Source organism: Helianthus annuus, chromosome 4, assembly GCF_002127325.2.
Source record: "Helianthus annuus cultivar XRQ/B chromosome 4, HanXRQr2.0-SUNRISE, whole genome shotgun sequence".
NCBI classification, from domain to species: Eukaryota; Viridiplantae; Streptophyta; class Magnoliopsida; order Asterales; family Asteraceae; genus Helianthus; species Helianthus annuus.
In genome coordinates, this window is record NC_035436.2 from 142,108,749 (window position 1) to 142,117,336 (window position 8,588).

Below are 8,588 nucleotides of genomic sequence, written 5' to 3' on the forward strand. Positions count from 1 at the left end.
CATCCACTGATGTACAAACAGTGTTTGATCAAATTGCTTTCTAATTCTCTACCACTACTTCACCAAACCACTGTTGATAAATATTCATAAAAAATGGATAAAAAATTATCAGTGTGCCAAACCCCTCCTTCAAATCCTTTCACATCCATTTCAAGTCACTGCTGGATATCAAAGTCACTAGCAGTGGTTAGCTCAGATGATTCACATCTGCAGCTCCACCTGTTAAAAACATCAATCCTCTTTAAAACTCAACCATTTCACCATTCTCTTGGCAACATCAATGAAAAGGATTCTTTCAAAAAAGGCTATCCTAAAACATGTGTCTTCTTGCTGACTCTCTATCACTCCATCAACAAGTCAAAATGCCTAAAGCATTGAAAGACAAAAAGTTGGGTAGTTGTCTTCTAAGAAGAGCTTCAGCAGTTCAGTGACAACAAGCCTGTAAAACTTGTGCCACAGCCAAAGGATGAGAATCTATTTGGCAAAAAGTGGGTCCTCAAAGAACATTGCATATGTTGAAGCATGGTTGTCAAGTTTTATCAAACTCAAAACAAGTACAAACATCAAGGTGTTATTGACTGTGCACATGCAGCATATATTTCCAACCACTGATTGAAGAATATTATGATGCTGCTGCTGTTGCTGAAAAGTCCAAATGGCAGTCAAGTAGCTGAAATATATCATCAAAAGTTCAATATCTCATTGATTCACCATCATTCATTATCAGACATCACTTTGTGAGGGATTGCTATAAAAAGGTTTGATTTCATCTTTAACATGTCCATCCTAAAAGATCAGTTGGTAGATGTACAAACTTATGAATTGGATTCATCTACTGTTAAAAACTTGATCCCTATGATTGGAGTGCTAAACATGGATTAAAGCAAGCTTTCTTGTGTTCCATGTGTAAATAGCATAAAAATGTTTTTAGAAAAATAAAAAATAACCTTAAAAAAATAGTTTAAAATTGAATTTTTCAATAAATCCTCAAAGTCTGTTCAAAGCACTGATGGCATTAAAACTCTGTTAAATAGTAAAATCTATCCATTGCCAAAGTGTATCCCCTGCTTGTGCAAAACACTGATTTACAACAGAGGTTACACGTGGACAGATGTTATTCAACAGTTGTGTGCATCAGTTGCCATGATCACTTTTTCAAATAAATGGCCTTACACCTGAAATATTCACAAGGCTATCAAAAATTTCCAAAACAAAAGCAGAGGTGCCTAAGCAGATTCTAGCAGCTACCACTGCTCCTCAGGTATCTGCTGCTGAGCCCACTGCTCAAGGTGATCACAGCAGTAACACAACTGCTGTGAAACCCACACCTAAATCCACCAAAAGACCATAACAAAAGAAAATTCAAAAGCCCCCCCAAACCTGCAATAAAGGCAACTCTGGAAGATGAGATCCCAGAGCAACTGCCAGTGACAACACAAAAGTCACTAGAAACCACTGCTGCTACTTCCTCACAGCAGATGGTAGAAAGGTCTCAACCCATGCCTAAAACTCCTCCTGCTTCTTCACAAAAAGAACAGGTTGTAAGCACAAGGACGCCATCTTATGAAGCAATGGATTCACTTGAATCTAACTTCCACAGCCCTCCTCCCGGGGCAAATTCTATTTCATCCCATATCCTCACTTCACAAATCCCACCATCAAAAATGACCTTGTTGCATGCTTTGGATATAACTCAGACATAAATCAGTTCCTCTCAACCACCTATCACTGAGAGTATATGTCACACCCCGAATTTCCACGTGTCACCGGTGGGCCCGGTGGGGGTAACGTGACGTAGTTGATAACATCATAGTCAAACAACACAATATATAAATGCACAGCGGAAGCAGAAATAGATTCATTTCAACTTTACATAAACGTAATATTTAATATCACAAGTAGTTGAAACGGATCCACAGGCGGATCAAATAAAATAAGATAAATGTTCAACAGACTTTAGACGCCTAGAATTTGCAAGATTCCTTATTAACGCCCTGAGCAGCTTCCAGCCTATTACGTACTTGTACCTGTCACTTAGACTTTGGAAAATACGTCAGTTTTCACTGGTAAATACACTCAACTGACTCATTTGAAAAGAGTTTATGAAAATTGGTTTAGGTGCACAAGGCACAAAACTATTTTGACACTTGATTAAAATGCACAAGGCAAAATTAATCTTTTATACTTGGGACAAACTATATCTCATGTTATCAGTTTTACATAACTTGCTCTACATACGGGGCCCGGTCCTATGCCGGTTCAAGATTAACCGACACACCACTATTCCCTTATTGGGAATCCCATATTGGGTATAATCAAATAATAAGCATAAAGCATCTGTCAGGTGTATGCCTACACCCCGTGCTTAGGTCGTGGCCATTTGCAATTAATGAGTCAAGGATATCCAGGACACGGTCGCATTAACCCCCAATGTTTCAGTCAAGCAATACGAATTAAAACAGGTTATTTGAATTTCCCGACACATTGGTCTTCGAATCCCATACCTGACCATGCGGTATTTATATTACCGTATCCCAAGCCCGTAATAGGGAAAATAAGTTAAGAGTATTTACCTGAGCTAGCTCCTGTCTTAAATAGCAAGAATTATAATAACTCAGCCGTATTCACTTAAGTAAGCGTAGGTACAATTTACCGGAAGGCTCTAGTCTGGAACGATGGTATAAATAACCAATTAGAATACTAACGGGTCTTTAATTTAAGCCTAAGCTTAGACCGGTTAGTTTTAAGGAAATATACGGTTCAAGCGCATGATTAAGCGAAGACCGGATAGAACGTGATTTAGACCCGACAAGTTTGAATACTTGTATAATATGGGTATACTAAATACACTCTGGATTTTGAGACAAAAATGATATTGTTTGACCCGTTTCGGTCAATTTACGCAAACTAGTTACGTAAACCGAACCGAACGCGAAAAGGGCGATACGGGTAGTCAAATGATTCAAATGCAAGTTCCCTGATATAATATGCTTTAATTATGATATAATATCAGTAAGTTATGTCCTATATTGCCCGGAATAATTTTAAACCCAATTTACGCCTTAAAAGGGCATTTTGGTCATTTAAAAGATAATAAAAGAGTAAAGTTAGAAATCTGAGTTTCGGGTCTGGTTCATACAGTAAATATACTTAATATAACATATTATATCAGTAGGGTATGACCCATATATCAAATTTACCATTTAAAACCAAACTATGCACCGTAGGGGTATTTTAGTAATTTCACAAGGGCTAAAAATGCCAAAACTGGAAGTCTGAGTTCATATACTTATACTTACTGTTTTTATATGAAAATAAGCTAAACACATCAGTAGGTATAGGTCTTATATGTTTAAAACAAGTATAACGCTTACTATGCGCTTAAAACGCTAAATATGCGATTTAAGGGCGTTTTCGGGTTTTCAAATAAAATCTGAGATTTTTATATTTCCAGAATACTTAAAATAATTTATTCATCATATAAAATCAGTAGAAAAAGGTTTCGGGTCAAAAGGATGTGTAAAACTCGTTTTATGGCTAAAACGGTCAAACCGACATAAGCCGAAATGACTAGGTGATCTAGGATCCGTTCAGCCAAAAATTAATTAAAAATCATCAAAATTCCCAGAATATTATATTACTTTTGTTGGTAAAGAGTTTCGTATCAAAACGTGGCCAGAAACGGGTTCTACGCGAAAAGGACCGTTTATGTAAATTTATAATATAGTTTTACGCTAATGGCCATAACTCAAAATCTGGACCACCAACTGATCCGAAATTTTCGGTGCAAGTTTATATATTAGAAATAAAGATTTCTACTCTTTCACTTTTCCAAAAATCACGTTTTATATCAAAAAGGGCAAAATAGTCAACTTTATGCATAAATCGGAATCATGCATTCGAATCGGCTAAGCATAGACTCAATCAAAGAAAATTCCAGAAAGTTTAACTAAAATAAAAATAGTCAAAAATACTTTCCAATACAGATCTCGAACATGCATGTACGAATCCGAATCGATAGTCTACGAATTAATCGTTTTACAAGACTTTCGGTTCCGATTCGTGGCTATACTATAGATTGTCGAGTTGATGATGATTAAAACACATTCTTATATGTATTACAAGTTATTTTTAATGATCAATCAGGTTGCATGTCATCTATATCATTAATCATGTTATTTTCACAAAAATCGCTTCTGTTGACTTTTTTAAAAATAGGTTTGACTCGACATTTAGCATGCATGTAGTGGGAATCAGTTAGTACCCTTTAGAGGGTTTGTTTCCCACATAAATACCAATCTATAACAAGTTTCAATTCGAGAAATGACTGATAGGAATCCGTTTAATCGGAAAGTCAAAGGTTATGAACACCCAGTTTGACTTTTATCAATAAACACAACAAGAACGGATTAAAGAACGAATTGAAAGCTTACAAAGGTCCTATAGGTGTTTAATGAACACTAGAAGTCGGCCTTGATGATCAGATTATCTCCAGGGAAGCTTTGAGAGCTCTTGCAAGTCTTGGTGTTCTTGTTCACAATGGTAAATGATCAAAAATGAGATGAATTCGGATTTAAAGCTGAGATTTTGAGGTTTACTGTAGTAGTAGGCATGCATGGCATGTTATTGGGTTAATTGGAGGTGCAAATGAGCTGTATGGCACTTGAAATCGGACCCAAATCAACCAAAACCGAAGTTTCTGTCGCTGGGCAACCCACGCGGCCCGCTTGGGCTTTCCCAGGCGGGTCGCCTGACCCTGGTTCAGCCAAAATAAGTTTCAGTTTTGGCAGAAATGGTCCCTGAGCTTGTACGCGATGTTTCGGCTACTTTTCTCGACCCGTAAACCCCCAAACTTGGTTTCTAAGAACCTTAGGACTTTTACCAACATGGAAATGTCCTCGGAACATTTTGCGCTCAACCGAAAAGCCCTGAAATTCGACGTTGACGCTTTTAGTCCTTCAAGTACGGTTTTGGCCATAACTTTCTCATACGTTGACGAAACTTCATGAAATTTTTACCACATATTCTAGTGAGTATATTTTAGCTTTACAAAGCTTCGGGTCTGCCAAAAAGTTCACTCAGAGGTATAAATTAAACATGTTGACACTTTTGGCCCCTATAGTTTGCAATACTTCACTTTTGTGCAATTTTCGCGTCGTATGATCCATGAACCATCCGTTTAAGGTTATAAACATTATGTAGGGTTATCATAGAGTCTATTTATCCATTGTTGACACTTTGGACCCTTACGTTCCATAGTTTTCACTGTTTGTCACTTTTAGTCCCTCTAAAGTATGTTTTCACATAACGGAACCTTATGACACGTGTCAAGACACTATTGGACGAAATTTTTCGAGGTGTTACATCCTCACCCCCTTAAAAGAAATCTCGTCCCCGAGATTTTACTGAAACAAATGAGGATATTTCTCTTCATTGTGGATTCCACTTTCCACGTATATTCGGGACCTCTACGGGCATCCCATTTGACCTAGAAAATAGGTACATGCTTCCTTCGAAGCTTCTTTACCTGTCGATCCTCAATCGACAAGGGTTTTTTCCACGAACTTCAAGCTCTCATCTATGTGTATATCTGTATGCGGTATAACCAGTGATTCGTCAGCGAAACACTTCTTCAAATTACAGATGCGGAACACATTATGTATAGCGCTAAGTTCTCCAGGCAAGTTTAACTTATAAGCGACTGCTCCGACACGTTCGATTATCTCGAAAGGTCCTATGTATCTCGGGCTTAGCTTGCCTTTCTTTCCAAATCGCATTACACCTTTCCAAGGTGATACCTTAAGCAACACTTTTTCACCCACATCGAAGTGAAAATCCTTGCGCTTAGGATCCGCATAACTTTTCTGCCTATCCCTGGCAGCTTTCAAACGATCGCGAATCTGCACGATCTTGTCCGTCGTCTCAAAGACGATATCTGGTCCTGACAATTGGACATCTCCAACTTCTGCCCAACAAATGGGCGATCTACACTTTCTACCGTATAAGCCTTAAAAGGCGCGGCCCTAATACTAGTGTGGTAGATATTTTTATAGGAGAACTCTATCAAGGGTAGGCGGTTATCCCAACTGCCACCTAAATTATTCACACATGCTCGAAGCATGTCTTCCAATGTTTGGATGGTATGCTCACTCTGTCCGTCCGTCTGCCAACCGTTATGTGATAGTGCTCCTTGACTTATTGGCGGAACATATCCTTAAATCCTTAGGGTGCAATACATCGCGAGCTCCACCAAGCTCCTTAAATAGATTTTAGCTCATAAGTTATTTGATCTTGATATATTCGATTACTTCGAATGATTTCATATATTCAGAGCTTACTAGCCTGACAATAACAGATTGGCACACCTTCCCAGGGTGATATCTTTTGTTGAATCTTATTTCTTAACAAGAACTTAGGAGGTTTGCTATTTCCATGGATCCTTGATTCTCTGCCGAATACTGGCAACTTATAGATGGTTATGGATTTGCTCGATCTTATTCGTTGTTTCCAAGGCAACTTTTAGATCCTGAAAATTGGACTCACCAATTTTCTGTCTAGCAATAGATGTTTAACATCTTATCTATACAAGGTCTCCCAAAGGAGCAGCCTTGATACTTATATAACAACTGTTATAGACAAGCTAATCTTAAGGTGAGATGGTTATTCCAATCACTGCTTGACTAATCTCAAAGAATAGTTGTTCCTTACAGTTAGTCGAATAAATCGACGATCCTGGCAGCAAATTGGGGATTCATAATTATTGCCTAAATAGGGTTGCGGTAATCAATGCATAAGCAAGATGAACCGTCTTTCTTATTTACTAAAAAAAATCGGAGTTCTTGGAACTTTGAATTTTGGCTTTACGAAACCTTGTCCAAAACTTATTGATTTGGCTCTTAGTTCTTCCTATTTCGCTGGTACTAACAGATATAAGATTCTTACAATAACTGCAGCCCTAAGCGGGATGTTTGTCCTAACATCCTCTTGCCTCTCGGAAGGTAAACATGGTAATTCTTATAAAGAAGCTATTTATGACACATAGAGGTGTCAGAGATTTCTGCATTCTCAGGCTTTGGCTCATCTATCGCTTTCGGTGTCAGATAAGTGACACATTCCCTTTACCATTGCAAAGATGCCCTAAGTAGAGATACTTATAAGGACATTTTTATATTGGATATCTCCTTTGAATACTACTAGTCGACTTTAGTACAATATGATCATTGGGATATCTTCGGGGATCCCATGCATTAAACCTCCATACTGATCAGGCATGGAAGCAATCTATGGGACACACTAGGATACGCAAATCCTCATATGGTACTCTTATCAAACATAGTTTGGCATTCGCAGACGATAGAAAACAATGAGAAAAATAATAAAATAAAATAAATAATATACATTGTCGTACTCTTTCTGGAGAAGAGTACTCCAGATTTTTATGAAAGGATTATCTCCGAGGGTGGGAGAGAGGTCATTAAAGATTCCATTGGTAAATTATACCTCATATTTAATATATGAAGTCCTAATGAATGTAATCCAGAGTTTGCTAAGCTTATGGTTTGCTAAAGGTTTATTATCCCTTGCATCAATGTAAAAATACTTGGCAGTCACTATCAATGCTAAATGGTAAAGGACGTACCTAATGCTATTATCGATGTGTACTGTCTCAGGTATTCAACCGGTAGTCCAGGCGGTTCCTTTCTTATCCTTTCCAGACCTAGCTGCTCCTTTCTTGGCAGCCTTAGGGCAATTAGTACTGATGTGCCCCTTTTCACCACAACTGAAACAGTTTGCATTCTTCATGTCCCTACATTCGTGGGACTGGTGGCCAGCTCTTTTACAGATGCCACATTGCTTTATCTTTTGGTTTAATCGACACTGCCCCCAATGTCTTCTTTTGCAGGTTTTGCATGTAGGCTTTTTGTTGGAATCCTGTTGGTTGTTGTTGAGCTTGGATTTGCTCTTCTTAGAATTCTGAGAGTTATTCTCCTCCCTTGGTCTTTTGTCATTAGTTTCATTCATGAACGACTTTTGTCTCACTACATCTTGAGTGAGAGACAAGGATAGATCTACAGCTGATCTGTAGTTGATTGGCCTTGAAGCCTTAACATCCCCTTTTATTTCTGGTGCCAAACCACCGATGAAACGCGCAATGCGTTTTGGTTCCGGGGTGATTAAATAGGGTACTAGTCTAGATAGGGAGTTGAAGTCGGTAACATATTGCTGACAATTTAGGTTTTTCATTGTGAGGTTCAGAAAATCTGTCTCCACCTTTTCCACTTCGTGCTGTGGACAGTAGTTCTCTTTGATAAGGTCCGCAAACTTGGACCATCCCATAAGGTATAGGGGAATTTTCCCCGTGGACTGCATCATGGCCTTCCACCATACAAGAGCCTCTCCTTTAAAAGATTGTGAAACAAATTTTACTACGTCCTTATCAGCACAATCGCTGATGTCCACAACCGTTTCCATTTCCTCAAGCCATTCCATAGCATCAATTGCTCCTTTTTCGCCATTGAAATCTCTGGGTTTGCATGAGACGAAATATTTGTAGGTGCACCCGTCCTCAGTTGAACGGGGCTTATCAT